We start from the raw sequence: 26,282 nt of genomic DNA on the forward strand, positions 1-26,282 counted from the left end.
ATTGATATCGGGACACTGCCGGCAGCTCGAAGAAAGAGCATTTGGAATGAAACGAGCGTAAACTACAGCCTCGGCTTGAACAAACAAAGCTCGAGAAATAAACGTTGAGTTGTAAAATTACTTTTATATTTAAATAGTATAAAGGCGATTTCGGGCCTCATTAAAACGGGATGACACTGGAGCTAGATTACAGAAACTGCTGTCGAATACATTTCAGGGATGGGCGTAGATTTCGGGTTGAAAAAGGCCGGTAATGACGAAGGTCTACACTCATCCCACTGATACTTTTGTCTCTGCAGTTCTTTTTGTGCCAGACTTCGCAGACCCATTAACTTGAGCTTCCAAAGAAGCATTGGCTGCCCAGTTCAGATTCATTTTGCTTTTGTTTCGTATTAAGGCTGGCCCTCTGCAGTAACCGCCTGATTCAATTAGCCACAATGTTTTATCTTACTTAGCCTGGCCGCTCTTAAAGAAGCAATATTGAGCTAGTAAGCTGGCGCAGAAAGCGCGGTTTTTTGCGTGCATTGTTGTGTTCAATGTTTGTTGGAGGAACATCCAACAGGCGAGAGGTCTGCTGATAATTAAGCTTGAATCTGAGGACCTGGTTCGATGAAGATTCACTATTGCTACACACGAAGAGTTACTCAACTGCTTTAACGTACAAAAGCTGCCGATTACGTGGGCCCTAATTAAGTTTAATTTTTAATCCTCATTACACTTCTGCAGTCAAGAATAGAATGCACTAGCTCAATGTATTTGCGTTGAAATGGCGAAGCCATAGCTATTCATTAATACGGACAGTATATGGAACGACACATTGTTGCTTATAGTCTCCGTAATAATGCAATGTATTTATCAGCAAGTTCCTGCAAGAAGGCAAGCATTCACTGTAAAAAAAAATCCGTCAAAATGACGGGAAATACCTTGGCAGCTCTATTTCCAAGCATTTGACCGTTAAAATGATGGCACCCCGTCATTTTAAAATGACGGTGCTTTTTCATCATTTTGATGTTTTTCTTGTCAATCTGAAATACAACTGAACCGTCAATTTGATTACATTTGACCATCAAAATGACGGCAGAACATTTCTAAATGACAGTTTTTCCATCATTTTGACGTCTTTCTTGTCAATCTGAAATACAACTGAACCGTCAATTTGATGACATTTGACCATCAAAGTGACAGCAGAACATCATTTCTAAATGACAGTTTTTCCATCATTTTGATGTTTTTCTTGTCAATGTGAAATACAGTCAAACTGTCAATTTGATAGCATTTGACCGTAGCAGTTACAGCAAGATGTCATTTCTAAATGACAATGTTTTTTCCTGACTTCGATGTCATTTTTATCGATTTGAAAATATAGCCAAACTGTAATTATACCACTGATTGTCTGCGATGGCAAGCTGTCAATTTTAAAACTGTTTTTATGACTTCAAGACTTTTTGCAAATTTGAAATTATCTATAACTGTCAGTACAGCATTTGGCCATCAAGGTAATAGCAGGCTGTAATTTCGAAATGACTATGCTTTTAACCATTCCAAAATTTGGCTTGTCAACATGAAATGCAACTGTGTTGTCAGTATGATGGCCCAACACGACAAGTCTCAACATAATTCTGTGTCAATATATAGTGTGGTGAACCTGACCACATGAAAGTCACTTGCAGTGGGCAGTACCTCATAAACCATGCAACAAAAACAAATTTACATTTCTACTTGCACATTTATTCATAAATTAAAGTGCATTCAGCAGGCTCAGCAACTTTGGTGCGATTCCGCAGGCCCTGCCTTTGCCGCGCCCTTTCGTTGGGTTGCTCTGCCCAAGGTACCTGGAAACAAAACGAGGATAGAATAAATCCATGCTCCATAAACTGTGCCAATCACATACTCTGCCTACACGCGTGAAATGCCATGAATGTGTGAACTGCACTACCTTCTGCAACACACAGTATTACGAAATTGAAAGACGAGATTAAAATCAGGTAGCAACAAATGTGAGCACACTAGTAGTGCGCTTAAATAGCTACATATACATGCACTAACAATAGATGATGTACCTAAATGTAACCATTATTATAACTCGTAAAAACAGCCCACAATTGCACATACACACCGTATAGTATTTCTAGTAACAATAGGTGCTCATCATGTACAGGAACCATACACAGAGTCTAGAAACCATAACTATGCAAGAGCATTTTGCTGCATTTCAGTGTTTTCAGCTATCAGCCGCAAACATAGGTCAGTATTGATGTAACACCCTGATGTCCAGGTATAGGCTGCAATTGCACATGTGGCAACCATGCATACATTTAAAAACCTCATTATCATGCCTCATCATCTTACCATTTGCACAATGCTCATTCTAATTTCTGTGCCCTTGGCCACAAATAAGCGGAATTTCACACCTGAAATCTTCTGAGCAATCAACAAACCTGTCACGATGATGAATGTCTTAATTTTTTTTCTTTTACACTGCAACTGTTGACACAAAGGGCGGCCAACTTCTCAGGTGCCAACATAACAGACTTCACGATGGCTCTTTCACCTGTCCATTTCAAGTACTGAGCAATTCTGGACAAATATGGGATCACAGCATAATTTTTTTTGAAAGGGGCTAATAACCCTGCCAGCCCCTAAAAGATCACCAGGTGAAAGGGGAAAGTGCCATGTAATGGTTGTGACAGTACCTGTGAAGCTGTCCTGCCTATGTGTCACGTCTCCCGTTTCAATGCAAAATGAAATCTGACATTCATCATTGCAAAAGGTTTGTTGAGTGCCCAGAAGGTGAGGTAGAGAGCTCTACTTTCTCGGGGCTGATTGTACACAGGCTACAGCGAGCACTGCATCAATGGTAACAAGGGAACCTGAGGCCTGTAAAAGTGCAGAGAGGCATCCGGCAACTTGCCACATGTGTGGACGCAACCCATAGTCAGACACACTGTAATGTTGCACTAGGACATTAGCCAGTGGACACGATACATAGTAGAGCGACTTAAAATAACTGCATTTACACTTAATCCTCGCTCCTATTTTTCCTGACGTCGGTACTTATAAAAGTGCTGCACACATTACATTTAGCAATAATTGACAGTCGCCCGTCCTATCTGGTTCTTCGTTCTAGCCCCTTTCTTGCAGTAGCCAACCAAAAAAATAAGCAAAACACTGAAAAGTGTTATCTAGATGCACTCACAGGACACGTGACCAAGTTTAGACAATGCAAACTGCCAGGCTTGTGCATTCATCACATGACAATGATCAAATCCGCAATTCTGCAAGTGTCAGAATACCAGAACTGGGTGCAATTTAAAATTAAAAGTCCGGCCTTCATCTCGCAATTGCCAGAGCTAGCCAATGTGCAAGGCTTGTTAGCATGTACTGCTGGCAAGCAGCACTATGTCAATAATCTTACCATTCTACTTTCTAAAGACGCCTGTGACTGGCAAATCACCATACAGGTGTGCCAAAAAAGCAACACGGTGCTGTGCCAGAGAACGAAGAAATGCACGAGAGGAATGTATGTGACGACATCAGAATTTCAGGGGAACAGGGCAGAACTGATCATTTGCAGGCACTGGCTAAGGAGGGCGAGTGCCTTTCCTCAGGAAAAAGAAGCCTGCTGCTCACACTATTGCCTCGGATTCCGATTGCTTATCAAACGCATCATCCACATTCACTCATTTACCTCTGCAAAAGCTCCATGGTGAGGGGGCAGTTGGGAGGGTACGCAACGTTGAACACAAAGAAGGCACCAAGGAGGAGGCCCATGGCCTTCTCAAGACTTCTTGTAGAATCCACTGCAACGATGATCTTCTTTATGTCCCCCATGCTTGATCCTGCAAGGAAAAAAAATTGGTCACACGCAAACGCTACCCACTAAAGGGGTGATCTAATAATTCGAGTAACTCTATGGCCTTCGATGTGTACACTGAGAGAAGCCGAATTCAAATGTACTCGTAAAAAGCCATACTGGGTCTTGTTGCTAGGCCTTATGGTACCCTGGCAGTAGACAGACACATGCAACATGCCCTCCCTTATCAGTGCTTTACACGCCACTAATTATATCTGTTGAAGATGCTTGCTTCATGTAAACATACTACATAGAACTTGTTTATGGAAAAAGCTTTACAAATATTGCACGACAAAAAAGAATTAACTTTGTCGACAGAATACTTCGTTTTTTTTTTAAATAATGGGGAATAGTGATGAGGTAACGAAACTTGGGCAAGCACCGAGGCAACTTTTCAAAGGCCCTCCATTTTGTACCTAGCCTGCCGTGACATTGATGAGAAAAGCCAAGCTCAGCTTCGTTCATGCTTTCTAGCAGAACATCATGCTTTTGGCAAGTCAAAAGGCCGCACATTAGTCTCGATGAACTCTGGCATATCACCTTATAGGGCGGAGATTGCCCCACCCTCCCCACTTATCAACAGTACTGCTACTGAGTTCCAAATTTTTTGTACACTCTAATAAGAATGGAAAACTACTGGCCAAACTTGCACATTGTTATCATGTTTAATTATTAAACAAACTGTACATACATAAGATGAAGCAGCAATTAAGCCTTTCATCCAGGGCTAGCCTCATTCCTAAGTTTTGAATATGTCCTACTAAGTAGAGTGAAGTTACACAAAATCAGGTTACATTGTAGAATAATAAAATACACTGTACAAGCCATGTTTTGAGCCAAAGTTCTATAAATGACAAATACATACCAATCACACCAAGGTGCGGAGTTGTTGGCAGTCCTTCCAGCCGCCCTTCAGCTGCATGCTGGGATTTCACAAGCCACATGTTATTAGACTCCAGAGAAAACATCAGTGATCAGATACATGCATCTCAATAATAAATCATAACCATACTTCCAACGATCCTGCTGTCATCAAGGCACTTTCTACACCTCGGGTACAGTATCATTTCAGCAGAAATGGATGAAAATGCGGTATAAAATTACAAGACTACAAATTTACTTGATTCAATAATTCCCAGCTAATGGATACGCCAGTCGAAAGAAATTTTTGGCCCTTGTTTGAGGCTTATAGGCAATAAGCTATAAAAATGAATAGAACTTATTTGGAAATAAATATTGCTGAAATAATTAGGCCCATATCTTAATGCTATACAAGAATGAAACTGCACACTATCAGTACACGAACTAAACACTGAGCTGCCCCATCGCCACCGGACACCGACGTATGGGGCTCGGTGTGCCAGGAAGCGAAGAACAACAAAAAAGAGAGCGTAAGAAATAAAACAGAAAAAAGCTGATCAGTGCACGAAAAGTAGTCTGCTTTTTATTGACGAATACTTTTACGAACCTACGACAGTAGTGCCGACACCATGAATTCAAGGGAGCTGCAGATGGCCAGCATGGTAGTCATAGCACATGTCTTGGCCTGAATTACAACTGAAAATGTAAAAAATGGTTTTTACGACAATTTTTACTGCCCATTAAGCCCATTCATAAGGTGTTCTGCATTTAAACAGAGGCGCATGGCGCGCTAGAGCTCGACCAACTCGATTTCGATCCTTGGCCCGCGTACCAGTAATCGTAACCGAAAGTCAGGCTCGATCGCGATTGTATGTGCCCGCATGATAGAGATACTATAAACGACTTTCTTCGACTTTCTTCAATTAACGTGCGCCAATGCTCTTCGTACGCTTCAGTGTTCCTCACAGGAAGTTTTTTTTTTACACGTGGGCGCACGCAGCCGCTGAAAATCGCTGCACGTGGCTGAACCATGAGGCCGCGATTCACGCTTTACGTAGAAGCATGTCTCTGAACGGCAATCTCGGGCCCACGGCCATCGGTGCGTGTATACATTACGCGTGAGAACTAGCGTGCTCCTCGTAGCTATGTGCCTCACAGAACGCGTACTGCACGAACGAAGCATATAAGCAGAACACTTACCTCTACCCGCTGCAGTTGATTTTCGGCTGCAGCCCATACGTTCCTTGATTGCGTCTTCGCGGCCTTCCAACGCGTCGCACACAAAAAGGCAAAATGGCGCAAAAACAGACCGCACACCCGGGCAGAAGCAGCGCGCACAAAGAAAAGCGAGAGGGAACCACGACAACCGGACTCCTTCCTTGACAGCGGGGGCCGGAAGCGCGCGTTGAGCGACGTCTCACATGACGTACCCCTACGCGCCAGCCAATAGAGTTTCTCGTTTTGTGTTGCGCTCTCCGTCTCTTTCTCCTCGCCCGCTCGTTCACGGCGAAGTCTCCGTCTTTCCCGTTTGACGCCGGCGGCTCGTCAAAATAGATAAAAAAGTGGCCGTCAAAGTGACGGTTTGTTTTTACAGTGATTGGCGAAATAAGAACTGGCATAAGCCGCATTTTCAAAACCTGTGAAGTACTTCAAAGTGACAATGGGTACTTCATAAATAAAGCGCACTTATTGGTAAACAGTGTAAGCAAGAAGGAAACAGAGAAAGCTTTTACACGTCCGACGGAAGCAACATTTAGCCCCGTACATTATAGACCTCCACATCAGCGTACGTTGCACAAACGAGTACACTGTTACCTGCCTAGGATGCGAGCGCAACTCCCTGCATCCGCATTCCATTCTCCTACCCGTAATGAGCGTAAATGCTCACTCGGAATTCAGTTTGCGAGACGAAAACAGAGGCGTGTACTTGGCCGCAAACAAGCGACAGGCGCGTTAACCGCACATCGCAGCACCCAAGGGGCCCGTGAGGGGGGACATTGAACACCCCTCCTCCTTTTCCCTCGCGACGTGAGAGCCGCAGACAACGATCGCGGTTTCGCCAAGGTGTTCCCTCCTCGCCGCATGGATGAACAGATGGAAATGTCCGAGGGGAAGAGCCCTTCGCCGAGCCATAAGCGACGCTTCCTTATGAGGCTGCTACAGCTGCGGCAGGCGGCCGCGCCGTACAGTCGGCGGTAACGCACGAGCCAGTGATGCAATACATCGAGCTGAAGAACCGGGCACCGAGGATGCGGTAGAGTAGATTGCTGGGAGACTCGAGAGTGGAGATGAATGCTTCGCTAGACGCATGCGCGCTTGTGTATAGTGCCGCCCTCACGCGGCAACCGCAGGCAGCGAGCTGCGAAGAAGCGCGGCGCCAAAAAAACAAAAACAAAGCGAAAAACGAGAAAGCCCGGTCTCCCCCCTTCCTAAAGGGGCTGTACAGCAGGCCACAGTCTACACCCCATCCACACAAACATATAGTGCGCGCTCTCTCGGTCGGCGCGGCAAGCCACGAATAGGGCGGCGGCGGGTGGAGGTAATTGATAAACAGGTGCTTCGCCTCTCGAAAGCCACGAAAGAACGGGCTCGCCCTCCCCCCAATCCCTCTCTCGCCCCGTAGGCCGGTCGAAGATCCCCTGGGCCGGCGGTAACGCGGCACGGGTGGAGGGACGTGCTTCGCGCGGGCCGGATAAGCCACAGCGCGGCCGCAGACGAAGACGGCTCCCACGGGTCCCCCCCTCGCGCAACGGGAGGTCAAGAGTGCAACACACTCGCCGACGGAGATGCTGGGGCGAACGCTCGCGCGCCTATATTGCGCTCCACAGTGCACCGCCACCTTAAAACCATGTCGACATTCCCTTCTTTGGAACGGATATTCGAGCTAACGTTCTCTTTCCAGCGGTTAAATGGCCCGCGCAAGGTGATATGGGAAGAGCAGCGCAGGTGCTGAACGAGGAGACGCGAAGATGTAGCGCAGGCACTTGCGCTGACTGGTTAGCGAACGAAAATCTATTGTTCATCAAGAACTCAGTTGTTAAAAAGAGCACGAGTTTATGGTGTTGCAGCACTGTCTTATGCAACGATCGGAACAAAAACAGCACTCGCTGAGCCAGTTCATTAAGGAGAGAGGTCACACAATAACAGAAGTTCATCATTTGGCAGGTGTTCCTACACTCTAAACACCAATACGCCTTTGTGGGAGTGAAAAGAGAGTAAGCTCTCTCCTAGCGTACTCCCTTTATTTTAAGAGTGTTAACGAAAGCATGTTACAGCACCCGGTGACTTACAGCCAAGCTCATGAAGGATTTAGTCGCAGTTGTGACATAGTCCCTTGCGCTCCGTCGTGCCTAAGCCATTTTGACCGTTTCTCTAGGAGTATGCACCAACGGCACAAGTGGACATGCTCTCTCGCGCACGAGACTTTGTTACGCATGAGCGGTGCGAACCGCTCCTTACGCTCTTTGGAGCAACGGAACGCGGAAACAGAAGTGGAACCGAGGAAACATATGCCGTTTAATGGATATCACACTCTGCGTCCAAAATTGTTGCTACTAAAAGGAAGCAACAACGACCCACTATCGGATCAAGCACCGACTTTTCAAGACACCTCGCACGTTACTCGAAATAATGATGGTAGCTTAAAGTATACCGGAACAAATGTTCCTGCACTCTAAGAAGCATCCCCGTCACCGACCTAGCTACGGGACAAAAAACTCTCCCATATTCCTCCATTTAACTCTGTACTCCAGATCACAAGGAGGTCAAAATGGGACTAAACGCATCAGTTACTCCTTTTTGTCCGTGGGGAGGTTAACTATGCTCGATGCCGCTTTGCACTTTGTCGTTACGTGAGCAATGGTTTCCCTTTTGGGTTCGGACACGAAGTTACCCCGGAAAGGACTGACCGCCGGATGTACTTGTTCATATCTCGCTTGGATTGTGCTAAACATGCACAGCTCTAATGCGCGAATGCATTTTTTAAATTTAGATTCCTTGTTGGAAGTCGAAGTTTCCGCTTGAGCGCTAACAGCATACGAGACAGCGAAGAAAACTGGCATGCAAGATTTTGCCGCCGATACATACAGGCGGACACTCTCACGCCAGCTCACTTTGAACCGCCAGAAAGAAGGAAATAAAAACGGCACAAACCTAAGAACATGTGGCATCTTTGGCTTCTTTCATTTGCCTCTCGGGTGGAAGTTTTGTTGCCTGGAGATAAGAAACACTGCTCGAAAAATGGACGCGCGACGCCTCAACTAAAATCTTCGGCTCGCGACTGCACGGATGTGCCGATGCACGATTTGGGGCAGTGAGATATTTTAGGCGAATGCGGAAGCAGGAAATGTTTAGAAGGGGATGTGAAGGTCAGATTGCCACCTTAAGACAAGAGTCGCTGCCCTTGGCGGGCACAGTACGTTCTCACCGTATTCAATGACGAATGCCGCGGAATCATGATACATTGGTTGGCTTACTACGAAAAACAAAAAAAAAAACAAGATAGGGAGAAGGCTGTCTTTCTTCGTCTTCGCAGAAGTGAAAAAAAAAAAAACATGCAACGACCATTGTTGCGCTGTTTGGCTGGTTCCCTTTGACAGGTTAGTTCTCTCACCCATGAGCCCATACACTAGTGCTCGGCGGTTAATTGTTTACGGCTTATGGGGGTTAACGTCCCGAGGCGGGTCAGGCTATGAGGGACGCCGTAGTGAAGGGCTCCAGAAATTTCGACCCCCTGAGGTTCTTTAACGCGCACTGACATCGCACAGTACAGGGGTCTCAAGCATTTCGCCTCTACTGAAATTCAACCGCCGTGGAGGGGATCGAACCCGCGTCTTCCGGGTCAGCAGCCGAGCACCATAACCATAGAGCCACCGCGGCGATTTCCCTCGTGCTAGATCAGATCGGTAATCAGATAGGAGATGGACAGGCAGATTAAGTCTGAGTCCTTGTGCGCTAGCGTAATCTGAGCCCACGTGAGTACAGATTTACTGAGCCGAAGTGACTGAGCCTGAGCGACCCTGAGTCAGCGATCCTACAGGCGAGTCGAAGGGTGGCATGCGAGCCCCCGCTCGACCCGACCGGCTGTGCCGAACCCTATAGTTCTTTAATGCCATGTATCCATGCGCAACATGGCCCTTGCCATCTTCCCATCTACAAGTATATCTGATAAACTGCCTTCAATGGCGCCACCAAAAAGGGCTCTTTGATATCTATATAGTCATGCCATGTGACGGCGCTGAAAACAACCAACCTGCGACGCACATGATAGTTTTCGAAATACTACACGACATTTTTTTTATTTTTTTTGCATCACAACTGCAGTGGTGAAGCACTCAGTTTCCTATGCTGTTCATAAACTTCAGAGATAAAGTTCTATGGGCAGACAGCGGGACAGGCAATAGAGCAAGAAACTAGTTTTAGTTTAGGAAGAAAGACTGCAAAGGCGACCGAGTAAATCAAACAGTAATGAGGAAGGGAGATAAACTTCGCTACAACTAAGTTCATCCGCGATCGTCCGTGCTCGGGCCAATGCAAGCCGCGCGCGCAGTGTCTTCAGCCCTCTCCTGCGCCACAAGAAAGAGGGAGGCTGCTTTCCCTTCCCCTTGGAGCGTGCGCGCGCGTACACTCGAGTGCGGGATGTGGTCGGCACCAGGAAGGGCGGCCGCTCAAACCGGACCGGCGAGCATCTTTGCTCGGCATCTCTCGATCTTCTTGTTGCTGCCTCTCGGACGGCGCCAAACAACACGCTGCTCCGCGGGTGTCTGGCGAAACCGCCGAGCAGCTCCGCCTCAGCGACCGTCCACTATATCAAGGGCCGGTGCCATGAAAGGTTTTTACTACAGCTACGGCCGTGTCAAGCTGTAGACGTAGCGTTGTCCCGCAGTAGACATAACGGGGATGATAAGGGTAATGATGGTGGAGATGAGAGCCCTGTGAAGGGCTTTCTTGGAGACAAATGTTGAACGCACCGTGCAATGGAGCAACCGAAAACTGCCGCGTTCACATGACATCCGCTTTTTATGGAGGCAAAACGCTAAGATCCCAAGTTGGTCGAAATTATTCCGGAGCCCTCCACTACGGCACCTCTTTCTTCTTTCACTTCCTCCTTTATCTCTTCCCTTGCTTACGGCGCGGTTCAGGTGCCCAACGAGACAGATACTGCGCCATTTCCTTTCCCCCCAAACAAATTATTATTATTATTATTATTACTATTACTATTATTATTATTATTATTATTATTATTATTATTATTATTATTATTATTATTATTATTACATGATATCTAAGGACGGTGTTCCAGGTGGTCCAATTCATAAAGGGAGAATGTGGTCGCGAGTATCGTATAGTTTCGTTTCGTTTCATGGGGCTCAACGTCCCAAAGAGAGACAGGCTATGAAGGACGCCGTAGTGGAGCGCTCCGGATAATTTCGACCACTTGGGGTTCTTTAACGTACACTGACATTGCACAGCACACGGGCCTCTAGCATTTCGCCTCCATCGAAACGCCACCGCCGTGGCGTCAGCAGAATTAGCCAGATAATCATTTATTGCTGGGACCTCTAATTGGGTCGAGTTGTAAGGGCGGGGACAGGGTGCAACAGAGCAGTCATCACTTATTCGCCCCGTGAGGGGGCATAAATGATTTGTGGTTAAGATCTCGCGTTTTTGTCTCTATTGCATTCTCTTTCAATAAGTGACCTTCGCCGCTCCGATCGTTGTTTTTATGCTCCGCTTAGAAATTTTTTGATGAAGCAGGCTTCATTATAACCGATGAATGTGAGATATCGTCCTCTGTATTCATGTATACTTCATTTTATTTTCTGGGCTTTTTTTTTCATTGGAACGAAAAAGTAAGCAAGAGAAACACGGACAGAAGAATGGGGAGACCAACCGGTGGTCAACAAAAAGCGACGATGGGGCGAATTTCTTACGCTTGCGTTATGAAGAGTGCCGCTACACAGTGGATCAAGGCCCACAAGTGGATTGCTTATGCGACAGCATTTAGGTTGTAATTTTGCAAAAACCACCCGGTTTCTTTGTGACGAAATTTACTGAAGGGTCGAGAATGTCGTTAAGTTATGAGCAACGCCAAATTTTAAAATATGAGGACTAGAATGTTCGAGTACCTTCCATTGGATTTTCTTAGCGGATAACTATACTTATAGGGGATTATATTAACCCGACCCATTCCTCCACTTTAGTTCACTCACCAGCCCCCCCCCCCCCTCCCCCCATTATCCATCTTAATCCAACCTCTAATTCCCACGAATCCTCATTAACCCACCAGCTAATTCCCACCAATCCACCCACTAATACCACAAGCTCACCTTAACCCACCCACTAAAGCCCCACTAATCCACCTTAATCCATTTTCTGGGGTGGGTCTACTCCCAAAATTTCGGGGTCCTTTGGAATATTTGGGAGTGGGCGAACTTCCAAATACAATCGCATTTTCTTCAGGATGTAGTTAAGAAGGCCCCAGGTGTTGTTTTTTTTTGCCTTTACCATTTTCTTTCCTTTTCAGCTTATTGCTCATCGGAAAAGGAAGTCCATACGTACGTACTGCATGCTGTTCGTGCGAAGACTAGGCTGCTTCTGCCTTAATAACGACTGATTATCCAAGGCTGCAGAGTAGAGTCGACGTGGGCAAGCAGGAACCAATAAGTAAAGTGAACGCGGTAGTTAAGAAATACTTAATGGTACGAGAAGAGATAGGGAAAAGAATGGAAGAAAAAAGCTAGGGAGAGAAAGGACCAGAAAAAAGGGGAAAACAAATATATACTGTTGCAAGAGTAAGAACCCAAAGAAGGACAGAAAAGAAGAACTAGAAAAATATAATCACGAAAGCAGAGTAAGAAATTTCCCGTACTTTATGTCGTCTTTAGCGGGAAAAATAAGAAAAATAGCTGCCCCCAGTACCTCCCCCCCCCCCCCCCCCCCAACCTCCTTTCCATGATATCTCACGCTCCAAGGCCCACACGGGTAACGCTCTCATTGGTCAACACACAGTACGCGGTCGCGTTGAGTCGGGGAAAAAAGACCTGTGGACGGAGTCAAAAACAATAAAATGCTATTAAACAGAAAAAAAAAGAACTCCGCAAAATTGACAGCCACGTAATACTATAGAATTACAAGAACAAGCTCGCAGGCGCCGCCTGTCTGTCGTCCCCCGCACCAGGGAGGCACTACCGGCCGCGGGACGAGGGTGAGAGCGCACGGACCGCAACCACCGAAGAGCACGCGGTGAGGCCCCGTAGCCCGCGCGGTCTTGAGAAATGCCTCGTAAACGCAGCATAACATTGCACACCACGCACACGTCCTCGCTTCCCTCTCTCCCTCATCAGCCCTCCGTCGGCTTCCCCCCCCTCCTTTCCCCCTACCCTCGAGGGTCTCCCTCCCTCGTTTCTCTGGTTCGCCCATGGAGGAGGAAGCGGGCGCCTTCGCCCAACACCCTCTAATGCTTCGCCGCAGTTTCGTCGGCGCCTCTGCGGGACGAATCGGAACGATGATTTCTTCACTCGTCTGCTGAGTCCCTCCCTCCCTCCTCCTCCTCCTCCTCCTCCTCCTCCTCCTCCTCCACAAGGTCTTCTTCCCAGCGAGGCCTGCAGGCAGGCCTGTCGCGCGTACGGAGTTTCGAAAGCCAGGCGCCGTGTCCGACGTGATGAGTGCAGTGGCTTCGAAGGCGACGCTCGCGTAGTGTACGATAATGCAATGCGCGTCGGATGGGGGAGGGGGGTGCGGGGGCACCGACACGGTCGAGTAAACGCGCCACCGAAGCCTTCCGGGGCAGTGCACGTATCCGCTGTGCGGAAGGGCGACGCGACGGAGAGGTTCGTGAGCATGTTTTGCGGTGAATCCGGTGCACGAAAGAGCGCGATAATCAAAATAGAGAAAAAAAAAGAAACGCATATGCACTCTACTGCTTATGTTCGCAGCAAAACGGCTTACCTTTACGCAACCCGCTTGCTTGGAGGAAGGGCTGTTAGGGCTAAAAACGTGTTACCGTTACAGCCGTAGCCACGCGAACGTAAGAGTAAGGATGCGATGCTAGTAAATAACACTACGCGAACACGAAATCACTTTCTTTTTTACACTTCAGTATATCGCAACGCTGATCAACAGCGCCATGCAAAACGACACATGAAGGACAATACAATGCAGTGGACGAGCGCCCAAATTTTTTCGCCGCTTCCGAAGCAGAGCAGGGCCAGTGATGGCTGACATGATACCAAGAGATTGAACATTTCGTGGCCCATAGGAACGCAGCCTCGACCCGTACCACTTATACCGACATTGATACCAACTATATCGACAGAGCTTCACGGCTATTGCTGCATAAAGAAAAAGCAGTGGCCAGGTCATGCAATCTGGGCCGCCACTAACAGAGTCAAGCGACCAGGCTCGCCAATGAAAACCACGAATGGTGTTTGTGTGTGACCAAGAGTAAGTCCGTGTGCCCAAGAATATCACGCTTCAAGCATTATTCGTGTCAAGACGGAAGCAAACCTTTCGTGCGCCTCTCAATATTTCGACTCAAAACAACATTTTTTTGCAGCTAAATAGTATAACCAGACCTCAAGAAAACATATTCGTTTATTTTTGCCAATGCAGGCACCAACAAGTAATTTTTGCAGGTGTGTACAAAATCTCGTAGGAAAACGACACAGTTGTTAAGATTTACAAAATTCCAGGATGTTTTAAATAAACCCTCGAGGGATCAGGGAATTACTTTTTGTTGCGAAGATGCACTTTAAGATTGAAATGCACAACAAAAAACTGACATTATTACTGCCGACAAAAGCCGTCTTCATGAACACGGCGAGCAAGGTGCTATCAAGCTCATTTTTTTTTTGGTCAAATATTATCTACTGCGTTCGTTAGGTGGCGTAAAGAACAACCTCATTTGCGATATCCCAGGGTACTAAACTCACCTCACACAAAGAAATGACTGCTTCTAGGTGCAGCACAGCCTAAGAAAAAGCTGAGAGTTTCCTTAGCCACAAACTTGTACAAAGGCTTGAAGTGATTAAACGAGCTGGTTAGACTTCCGTCCGTGTTTTTCCACGTTGTTTTACCAAAGATTAATTATCCGCGTGCCTCCTGATCTTCAGTTCCGCTTCTTTTCCGCGCGCCTAGCACTGTAGCCGCGGCTCCCAAGCCACGCACTCACAGAGTACAGACTACTCTTTCCGTGTGCAGAGCGGCACAAGTGTAAATACACTGGAGCTCGGCGTCTACTGAACTAAGTATTCTTATGCAGCAACGCTCCCTTCCAAAAATGCGAAGCGCTGGCAAGCACTTTGTCTTCACCTGATTTTCAGCCACCGCCGCCAGTTTGTTAGTCACTGTGCAGCTCTGGAAAACAAACTTAGACTTTTGAAGAGGGTCTATTCATCAACGCTGCGCGTTCAAATTATGCAGCTCACACGTTTAATTGGTCTGCATGAATAATAATAATAATAATAATTGGTTTTTGGGGAAAGGAAATGGCGCAGTATCTGTCTCATGTATCGTTGGACACCCGAACCGCGCCGTAAGGGAAGGGATAAAGGAGGGAGTGAAAGAAGAAAGCAAGAAAGAGGTGCCCTAAGGGAGGGCTCCGGAATAATTTCGACCACCTGGGGATCTTTAACGCGCACTGACATCGCACAGCACACGGGCGCCTTAGCGTTTTTCCTCCATAAAAACGCAGCCGCCGCGGTCGGGTTCGAACCCGGTAACTCCGGATCAGTATTCGAGCGCCCTAACCACTGAGCCACCGCGGCGGGTGTATCTGCACGAAGGCCGTCCCGCTTTTTCAAGCCAGAATTTTCCATCAACGAGGAAGTATGTGAGCGCGAACTGTCAGGCTCGCAGCCAGAATTTTTTTTTTTTTTCAGGAGGGGCAAAGGATTTTTTTTTATCGAGTGAACGGGGGGGGGGGGGGGGGGTTGCAGAGGGGCGGAGGGGCCCATCGGAATACATACTGGCGAACAGCCCAGCGTCCCCCATTTACCGCAAACTGAAAACGGTACGCATCGAAAACGTGGTGGTCCTCCCTTCCGGCCGACATCACTCTCTCGACACAGTCTAGACACAAGTTGAAAATCCGCGACGCGCCGTCGGGATACACAGTGTGCTTGAATAGTCAGGGAGGGAGGGAGGGAGGGTCTTCCTTCTTCCAGTGCGTGGGCGGACTGCAGCCCTCACCTCTGAGCGCGCGATGGCGAGTAGGGGTAGGACTCGGAAGGCGGCCGCAGCAAAGAGGAGACTGCATATGCGCGCACGCGCCATCTTTCACGAGGGTCATCGCCGCACGCGCCCCTTCCCCCTCTCCTTCATCCTAACCCTCCTCCTCCTCCTGCTGCTCGAGACATCCTGCCAGACGGGTACTGCGAAACGGGCAGAGGCGATCTCAGCGAACGCGTTGGATTTGCAGCTTTACTCTAGGAATGGGGGGAGAATGTGGATTGCTGCGTTATTGCCGGAGCGCAGAATCGAACAGGAGCATCGCCACTGAAGGGCACCCAATCACTCTCCTATTCTAAGGAACTAGAATGATTCGTGTTTTGCGCGTTAAAGGGTGCTGCGAAAAGTGCATTCATCAATAAGTCAAACGCAATCCGCATGTAGCGAACAGGATTTGATTCCGGCTCCATTGTAGAAGCACGTTAGACGAGTACTGCGCTACCGAGTGCATGTAATGTAAAGTTCGAATAAATCTATTTAAAAAAAAAACTATAAGAAAACCAAGCCAGGGCAGCATGGCTTGAAAAACAATGGGCAACAAAAAGGGAGGACGGTCGAAGTACGTGGTTTCTATGATCGACGGGAGCCTTGATTCCGCGCCACGGACGGTACATGTCTCAGTTTCAATTCGCTTTCCTCCACATTCAGTATTTCTCCAATGCAACATATTCTCGTTTTTGCAAATCGTCACTTGCGCTTATAGATGTTCTCACGTGGCCATTCCTTTATTCTTTTACTGCAAGACCATTTCCCCACCCTAGGAGCAACCGTTCCTTTCTTTTTTTCCTGGAAGGGGGGGGGGGGGGGTGGAAAGAGTATGCGAAGCTTGGTTCTCAACTCTTTACTGAGCACAGCCAACACCCTCTAAATACTTTCTTCAGGCCTCTCCAGGCCCTCCTTTCCACACGCGCTACGTCACGCCAAGTGTCCGGTCAGGCTGCTCACCAAGCGCGGCTCCGCTCCGCTCGGTTGTCTCCCTCGATGTGCTCGCGCTTGCCCGGGCAAGCACAGACACGAACGCAGTCTTGCAGTGAGCGTCTAGCTGCTGCTTGAGTCTTTCAGCCTGGCGTTGGGTGCATTTCCGTTCGCTCCTCGCACGGCTGTGTCTGTTTCGTGTGGCCGTTTCTTGTGTGGCGTGCGTACCTGTGCTAGCGCACGAATGGGAAACTGATTGCCTGCCGTGTAGCGAGTGCAACTTCGTGAAACATGGGCCGGTGCTGTGTTCCCGGGTGCCGCGGGAACTACCAGAATGGTCCCAAAGTACGTGTTTATTGCTTCCCAAGAGACGAAGTACGAAGAAAAGCCTGGTTGCGAGCCATTCCACGGAAGGATTTCACACCTACAGAGCATTCGAGGGTAAGACTCTGAAATATTGCTTAATAGGCGCTGGTAATTATCTTAGTTGTGAGCTGTCGCTCCCGGAAAGGCATGCTGTCTTTGTAGGCAATGATATCACTTCTTACACTTATGTATGAATTGTCCAGGAAGCATTTAGTTCTGTGGATGTGCATAAGGCTTGTGTAAAAGCTGTGTAAATATGTAAAAGCTGTTCACTATTCAGACTCTTTTTACTTAGTGTTTTAGGCAATGGAGAGTCATGGCGAATGGCCTTGCTTCATTTTCTCGTGCAGGTGTGTGAACTGCACTTCCACGCAGGCGACTTCATTACGACGTTGTCACACCAAGATGAACTGACAGGGAAAATAATAGAGGTGAAGCGTGACAGGCTACAGTTGAAGATTGATGCTGCGCCTTCTGTTTTTCCAAACTGCCCAAAATACTTGTCCTCAACGCCTGGACGGAGTGAATCGCCAGAGACGAAAAAAGCAAGAAGGGAAAACGCTGCTTTGCAGGAGGCTATGAGGAAGTCACTTCAGTCTAATGAGCTTGAACAGAAAAGAAACAAAGTTTCATCTTACGAGGAGTTCAAATCTAAGTTGCCTGGAATCTGCAACACGAAATTCTGGACCGTTTCTGTCGATGAGCAGTGCGTTAGGTTCCTTCTCATCGAGAATGATCCTTCACCTAATGTGAAATGCGCCTTGGTAGTTCTCCCTGATCTGTCACTTTCTGTTTTCTTGAATGGAGTGAAGCTTCTGTCGCTTCCTTCAGGCAGGATTCTGCCAGCTCAAGTATGCGACACCTCCAGCCTGTCCTTGCTGCTAGAAGAACTCGAGATAGGCTTGCATAATATACCTGAGGTGACGAAAGAGTCGAAACATACTAAAGTATTGCAGTTTGTCGGTTCACTGCTTGCAGACCTCATTGAGGACAGTGATACGACGAAAGAACAGTCTTCTTTGCTGAAATTTCTGGTTGAGCAGATAGAGCTTCTCCTCGCGAAACAGCATGTGTATAGCGCAGAGCTGCTGGTATTCGCCAGTATTTTGAATTCAATTTCTCCTCACGCATATCACTTCACAAGAGCTGCATCAAGAATCATTCTGCCCCATCCTTCCACACTGCGCCGTGTTTGCTCAAATTACAAAGCTGACCCTCTTGTGGAGCAAAATCAACCGCACTGTCTCTCCTACATCCGAGAACGAGTCAAATCAATGAAAGACCACGAGAAGACAGTGACCCTGATGATCGATGAGATCCACATAAAACCATACTTCGACTACAAAGGGGGCACAATAGTAGGATCGTCGGTTCATTCAACGGAACCAGCAACAACAGCCCATGTGTTCATGGTACAATCACTCCTTTCTGCAAACAAGGACGTCATTCACATATTACCTGTGAGCAAACTGAGCGCAGAAATTTTGCACGAGCATGCTAAGAACATAATCATTAATGTTGAGAAAATGGGGCTCAAAATTATCGCTGTGATAACGGACAACAATGCTCTGAACCGCAAGATGATGTCGTTATTTGCTACAAGTCCTCAGGTGAGCATTGTCTATCCCCATCCAGCCGATAACGCTCGCCCTCTTTTCTACGTGGTCGATCCTGTGCATCTCTTGAAGTGCATTAGGAACAATTGGATTAACCAGAAAAACCCTGGAACATGCCTCTATTTCCCTGAAATGGACTTGAGTGGAGCAATGCCCGAAGGGCCTCCTCGTATGAAAGCTGCTTCTTTCGCAGCTGTGCGGCAGCTTTATTCTTCAGAGAAGACGTCGCTTGTGAAGGCTGCTTACAGACTGAACGCAAAAGCCGTGAATCCAACCTCAATGGAGCGGCAAAATGTAAAGCTCGCTCTCGACGTCATTAATCAGTTTGTTTCAAATGCCCTCAGGACACATGGTTCCGCGTTCAAGATTCCTCAAGCTGAGTCGACTGCTCTTTTCATTGACGTTATCCTCACATGGTGGCAAATAGTCAATGTTAAGACCCCTTGCAAAGGCCAGAGGCTAAGGGACAGCATGCAAGACCCTGTAAGGTCTGTTGATGACACACAGTTAGCTTTCCTGAGCGGCGTTGTGGACTGGTTGGACGCTTGGGCAAGAATAAACATCACCAGTGGCTCGCTGACGAAAGAGACTCACAGTGCTTTGCGACTGACATGCTATTCTCTGGTAGAACTCTCGCGCTACTGCTTAGAAGAACTTCACTTCAAGTACGTACTGCTGGGCAAATTTCAGACGGATGCGCTAGAAGACCGGTTCGGCCGTTACCGCCAGCTGGCAGGATCACAGTACCACATTTCCGTGCGTCAGCTCTACGAATGTGAGAAGAAGCTTCGTCTTCAAAAACTTTTGACATTTCGACGCGAGGAAACAGAGTTTGAAGACGTAAGTGAGGATCTTGTCCCATGCAACTTTTCTGTGGCTGTCAGCGACGACGATATTACACACGCCCACTCTGACATGGATGCTATTGTCTACATTGCAGGATACGCTGCTCATGCTGCTTTAAAGAAGCTTTCATGTTCTGCTTGCTTCAGCACATTGGTGATTGAAAATCGAGAGATCGAAGCGGAAAATACTGCCATGATAGCTAACCTGTCGAGAGGAGGGCTGAAGTTTCCCCAGCCATGCACAGTTCACATGGTACTGATGACTAAACTAGTTGCAGAGAAGTTGTCTTTTGGAGCAACCGCGGAAGATTTTCTCTCCTGTAGAAATCAACGTGGTGTCGTGATTTCACAGACGATTTCCCTCCTGGACGAACACGACATTGAGACATGTGAAAATGGCCACACTGCACAAACTCTCCTGCGCTTGGTAGTACGCGTTGCAACCAACGTTGTTCTAAACAACTTTTGCAAACTAAGAAATGATGCCATACAAGACAATGCGCAGCAGAAGGCCGCAGCCCGGAAAGCAGCAACGCTTAAGAAGAAGTAAGTTTTATTCCCAAGCAATAAAAATGCTTTGCGCACACTTCATTGATGGTGTCTCGTCGTTTTTTATTGTAAGGGTCAGATTAGCTGTACAAATACTCAACAGCGCAACATTATTGTGAGTGTCATTATTGCTGTGTGTGAAAGCTTTAAGCAAAACACAATACAGAATAAAACTAACACAATGCGCAGTAGACGGTGTTTTTTTTTTCAATGTTCACGAACTTCTACTTTAACAACTAGATATACGCATGTGCGGTCTGTGCGGATGGATTTTACCGCACGGCAGACATCATGTACGTGATAGAACCTAATAATTAGATGATTAATTGAAATTAACTAATCAATTTTTTATTATAATGACCAATAATGCGAAATTGGCGGCCGTATGCTAAATTGTTTATTATAAAAAACTGTATTAGCAGCTCGAACTTTCTTGACAATAAGGTGTTCTGCAATAAAAAAAATATATAAAGCAGATAAAATGATAGCCTAAGGCGCGCACAAACTAGCGAATTTCTTTTCTGCAGCAACGACAAAAATGAAAATGAAGGAATCACTTATAAGGCAGCTACGTACGGCAGTACCCGAATAGTGCAGACGGGCGCGGCGCGCTGAAATCGCGGAGCGCGGGGCCTGCACGGTCCCTTGGCGTGACGTCACGCGGCCGGTGGAGAGGCCTTAGCATTGAGAGGGTGTTGGCACAGCCCAGTGCCCAATATGGCGGCACCCTTCGGCCTGTTTTCAAGAGAGTGACCGAAAAGGCATGCATTGTCTTGGATTCTCCCTAACATGTCGTATCCTAGCTTTACTAATACGCCACGCGGCGAAAAAAACAACCTCGGACTATCATCACCCATTCCTGCCCTTTCTCCGGCCATTCACGATATAAGCGCAGCCTGTAGCTTTCTTCGCCGCTAACGTCAGTGTCATGAGCTCATGCGCAGACTTTTTATCAGCTGACTTTTATGCACCAGTAAATCCAATCCGCGAATAGGCATCCAGCAGTCCATCTCCGGCAGCTCCGCCACTTTGGGAGAGCGCCGAGAATAACGAGAATATTAAAGTGAATTTCACGTTCATAAATTTTTGTTGTAGGTTTTGCTGGTCCTTAAGGGTAACGGAGTGGATTCCAATAGATGGCAAGAGTAGCAGGGAGTGGCAGAAAGTTAGATGGGCGGATGAGAATAAGAAGTTTGCGGGGACACGGTGGGCGCAGCTGGCAAAGGACAGGGTTAATGGAGAGACATGGGAGAGGCCTTTGCCCTGCAGTGGGCGTAGTCAGGCTGATGGTGACGATGATGATGATATTTTGTTCTGGGGTGAGCACGGTTCCTGTAATAAGGCTCCATGGATGTGCCACGAAGGAAGGCGACGGTTAATGGAATCTGGCCAAGATAGGCTAGCTGTTTTCTTACTTTACATCGATTGCACATAGCGCTGTACGCTCATGACGACGCATTAGATCACGCTTATGTGCTCATAAGAACTAAGCTCACCATCGATGGCTACAGGATCAGGCACGTAAATTTTGCAAAAAATTTCGCTCTCTGACTGTTGTCTACAAAAGAAAGAGGGACAAAGTTAAAGAAAATTTGCGGATCCCCACGCGGTGCTCTACTTCAAGGACGGTTTCACGAAACCCGTTTTTTTTTTCGTTTTTCACAGACCGGGAAATGTGGGTCTACAAATGTGGGTTTATGGAGCTTTAGTCATCATCTTATCAGATATATCGTGATCGAATATCACAACTCTTCAGTAATTACGAATGGGAGCGAAGGCAACACGTAACACAAAAAGCTTGTGTACACCCACCTTCCCAGCAAGTCCTTACAGAACGGACGTTCGGCTGATTTAAACCATTCCAGGCTCCGCAAAATTATCGTGCCGATTCCGTAAAAACTCGCTGCTGGAACAATAAATACGGACGAAAAGTAAGAAAAAAGAAGCATAAGCTCACGCTGATTAATTTCAAACCATAACACTTGACCTGTTTGAATATTCTGTAGATATTATCATGTAATGTTTATTCGCTTGGTCTGACATTCCGTAAACTCACTTCTTCAATGTCTCGTGTATGAGACAGCACTGCTTGTAAACACAGTGGAACCTCGTTATAACGAAGCTGAAGGAGCCCGGCGATTATTTCGTTATAGCCGTAACTTCGTTATAGCCCGTGTTGACCGAGCTTCCAAGGAGAATCGTCATTCCTTCGTTACATCCAGTATTTCGGTTTAAACAGTTTCGTTATAACGAGATCGACTGTAAATAAATTGCTTCGTTGCACGCTTTCGATGAACACCTGCGACGCGTCGCCTTGTTGGCCAAACTCCCTGCTCCCAAAGCACTGCACGGATCTGGGCACAGACGGACCGAACGCACACACGCTCCCTCACCCTCACCATTGAGCAGAGGCGCGCGCACACACTCAGCGGCGTGGGCGGCCGTTGTTGTGAAGGTGAAGGGCGGACGAATCGTCAAAAGGAGAGACGCTCGTATCTGGGCGAGCGGCTTTCAGGGTACGTGAGCGCACCACTGCGTCTGGAAAGAAAAGGCTCGCCGGCGTCGTCGCTGCCTGTTCATGCGGAGGGGCAAACCATGCCCCGTCGGCGGGTGACAGCGCGGGGTCAGGCGCCGTCGGCACCAGGGGTCACGCGGGGCGGATGCGCGGAGGTCTCGTTGGGCGGAGCTCCTTCCACAGCCGCACCGCGCCCCTCCCGGTCTACGCCACGAAGCGAGGAGGTTCGTTGTACCGTAGTTGTCGGCCGCTGCATTTCTTGAGTATTTTGCCCGTGGCGCTAATGGCCCTCGAATGCGCAAAAAAAAAATGCTTGAATGCAACACTAGGCAGACCGCCGGTTGTTCAGACATGGGCGCCACTGTGAGATTGTCCATGAACCAAGCTTACTACGAGCCGTGCATGTCGCCCGAGATGTTGTTCTCCTTGATATTTTATTAGCAGATGAGCCTGTGAATTAATTTGCTTCTTGTCCTGAACAACTGATAACCGATCTCATCGACCTGATGCCTTCAGTACTATGTGAAGGCTTCGAGGACTGCGAAAATAATCTCTTGAGTAATCTTTCTCCTGATACAAGCACAGACGTCTTAGATTTAAGGCTTTTGGTTTGGTTTGGTTTGGTTTATGGGGGTTTAACGCCCCAAAGCGACTCAGGCTATGGGAGACGCCGTAGTGAAGGGCTCCGGGTAATTTCGACCACCTGGGGTTCTTTAACGTGCACTGACATCGCACAGCACACGGGCCTCTAGAATTTCGCCTCCATCGAAATTCGACCACCGCGGCCGAGATCGAACCCACGTCTTTCGGGCCAGCAGCCGAGCGCCATAACCACTCAGCCACCGTGGCGGATCTAAGGTTTTTGGTACGTCGCTGTACCACAAGAATAGCAACGTCTTGTGACAGGCGTTATGAATGATTTAGCAAAAGTGACACTTCACATAAATGATCGCCTGAACACTAATGTTCCCAGGTAGGCTTGCATGAACACAGGAGTTATTCTCCTCACAATACGACTACGTCATACTAGACTTGCCTTGATTTTGACTTTTAATAACATGAAGCACAGCGCTCACAGCTGAGACTGGTCGTCGCTGACGACACCTTTACGACATTATGAGCGAGGGCGAAAGACAATCGGCCATAAACTGAGTCGCGCCCAAAGCACGTGGCTGTCTTTGCTCTGGCACCTGCGACTCGTCACTTTGCGGTTTGACTGCTTTGTTCTCCGATCACGTGAGGTGACATTCGTCCAAGCTAGGTTATGCTTATAAATAACGCGCTTCGTCGCCGTCAATATCTGTTACGAGGATGGAGGGCCGTATGGGGTTCAAGTGACGCGAGACCATTTCCTGGGCTATACGGGGTTCACGTGCATGCACAACTGTGCGAGTGCACAACTCCAAAAGTATTCGCCGGTCAGTGAGTGCAAACGACAACTTCGCCGATCCCCACTATCCTTAACCTTGAGTACTCCCACGTTGAGACCGACGTGAACCACGTGATGAGAGGTATAGCATATTCCAGTCAGCGCCCAGTCTCGCAAATGTTTGTGCAAAATTGTAGCGGCAATTGAACTCCGCCTTAAGTGTATGACGCGATAGTGTAATGAATTAATTCCCATATATGCAAAAGGTCACTCTCCACTCTGCATTCATAGATCCCTGGGAGTCCTCATATGACCGCTGACGCAGTGGTGCAGCGTTTAAGCGATGCGCCACTTCCTGGCGATGGCAGCTGCTCCCAGCGGTGGGCCTTGCGCGACCCAGATTCCTCTTCCCGAGCGACCAATAAAATAACTGCCACCTGCCACGGTGGGCAGGTTGTGATGACGCCACAAGGTCACGTGACCTAAGTGGCCCACCTGCCTCCAAGGTTGCTCTGTGAGCTCCGCCTCTCAGAGTCATGCTCATGATTTTCGCTCAAAACGCCGACAACGCCGATGCAGGATTTTCTGCATATAAGGAGCCATTAAGGCTATCGCGTTAAAAGGCAAACGCAGGTTTTTTTTTTCTGTTAACCCATGCAACGCCGACCAGGGGCAGATTTATGTTTTGCTCTTGGAGGGGGCGCTTGGGGGGTGGGGGTCTCATTTGAATCTTGTAATTATTTGACTTTTAACATATGGTTACATATGGCATGGTTTTCTTACGTAAAATTTCTCGAGGGGGGGGGGGGGGCTGACCAGCATTGACGCCTACTTCGTTTACTATGCATTAAAAAAAGTGCATCATACAGCTACCGCTGACCCTCCGTAATTTTTGCATACTCATGTGCACAACATACTCGTATTGCGCCATATTTGACGTGCTCACGCACTGCTCCTGCATACGTAGTCTCTGCAGTCCAGTCACCACAAACTTGACCGCCAGTCTATTAACGACGCAGGAGACGCTCTCATTCACCAATTTTCACCAGACTCCGAAACATTCCGTTCATTGTCAGCAAGAACGTAAGCTTTGGAAACCAGAAGCACAACCAGGCAAGTGGTTAAAGCAGCCAGTCGTGACCTCTCCTCGACGCCTACCCATGCGGTTTCCGAAGCCACTCTTTGGTGTCCATGCAGCCTCGCTCGTCGACTTAGTGTTCTGGTGCCCATTCTGTACGACGTGGCTTGCACTTAGAAGGCTGTCTTTCTTTTCTTTTTTTTTTCGCCCTTCTTCCGGCTTCCGTCTCTCTGCGGATTAGCGTCAGACGCGTAAGGAGGGTTCGTTGGCAGCTCGCCTAACGTGGTCCTTGCCAAAGCGGCACAGCCAGCGCCACTTTACAACCTGGAGAGAGATGCAGAGGCGTCCTCCCTTCAGACAGCAGCTGCATGCGCTTTTGTGCAACGCGCTTTTTTCTTCGTTTTTTTCCTTCCGTATCAGATACTTGCGATCGAGCTGGCTTCGTTGGAAATGGACGAAAGCGGGATATCCTGGAACATAATATATCGCATTCCCATCCAGAAACACATTCTGTGCGCTGCTTGCGAACGCGTCCACTATTTAAACAAGAGCTAAGCTCGATTAACAAAAAGTTGCACGGTGTAAAGCTCTGTAACGCTGTTTTAGTAGTTTCCTTCCACGCTCGGTTAATTAACTAATAAATGATTAATCGCCTTGCCTGAAATTGTCTTGCTCCTGCAAGATAAAAGAAGCAGTAAGGTTTTCATTATAGAGTAAACTAGCAGCTCGATTTTGTGCGAGTGTATACACGGTACTGGTGCAGTTTATCACTCAACCGAACAGCAGGTTTGGGAGCCGCTCAGGGATTAAGAATACCCGAAAAGCGAAACCTGACGCAGAAAAAAAAAAAATACTCGCCACCCGAAAAATTACCCTGACGAAGAGTGAGTAGGCACCACCAGACATAGCTTTCCTTGCATAATGAAAGCAGAGCCGGATTTCACGACGTCATCTCCCCCGCATCTGTCTAATCGAGAGATCGCAGTTAATAATTAATCGCTGTTCACTCAGTACTCGGCGACGCAGTATAGCGTGTTCGAGATGAACCAACCTCAGAAAGAAGACGCGCATGCGCAAAGCGGAGGC

At 47.7% G+C, this 26,282-nt stretch overlaps 1 protein-coding gene and 1 long non-coding RNA gene across 4 annotated transcripts in view; both read right to left on the minus strand.

Annotated features, from left to right (window-relative positions):
* LOC144099089 (aquaporin AQPAe.a-like) overlaps positions 1-26,282 on the minus strand; it is a 160,680-nt gene that overhangs the window by 83,133 nt on the left and 51,265 nt on the right. The window lies entirely within an intron of this gene.
* Positions 1,707-6,299, minus strand: LOC144099092 (uncharacterized). 3 transcript variants are annotated; one of them, XR_013307307.1, is made up of 5 exons: positions 5,915-6,299; positions 5,322-5,410; positions 4,719-4,776; positions 3,689-3,839; positions 1,707-1,832 (listed from the first exon to the last, which is right to left on the minus strand). It is a non-coding gene; the product is annotated as an uncharacterized LOC144099092 (long non-coding RNA). The 3 variants fall into 3 exon arrangements; XR_013307308.1 differs by lacking the exon at positions 5,322-5,410; XR_013307306.1 differs by lacking the exons at positions 4,719-4,776; positions 5,322-5,410.

The sequence above is a fragment of the Amblyomma americanum genome, chromosome 7, assembly GCF_052857255.1.
Source record: "Amblyomma americanum isolate KBUSLIRL-KWMA chromosome 7, ASM5285725v1, whole genome shotgun sequence".
NCBI classification, from domain to species: domain Eukaryota; kingdom Metazoa; phylum Arthropoda; class Arachnida; order Ixodida; family Ixodidae; genus Amblyomma; species Amblyomma americanum.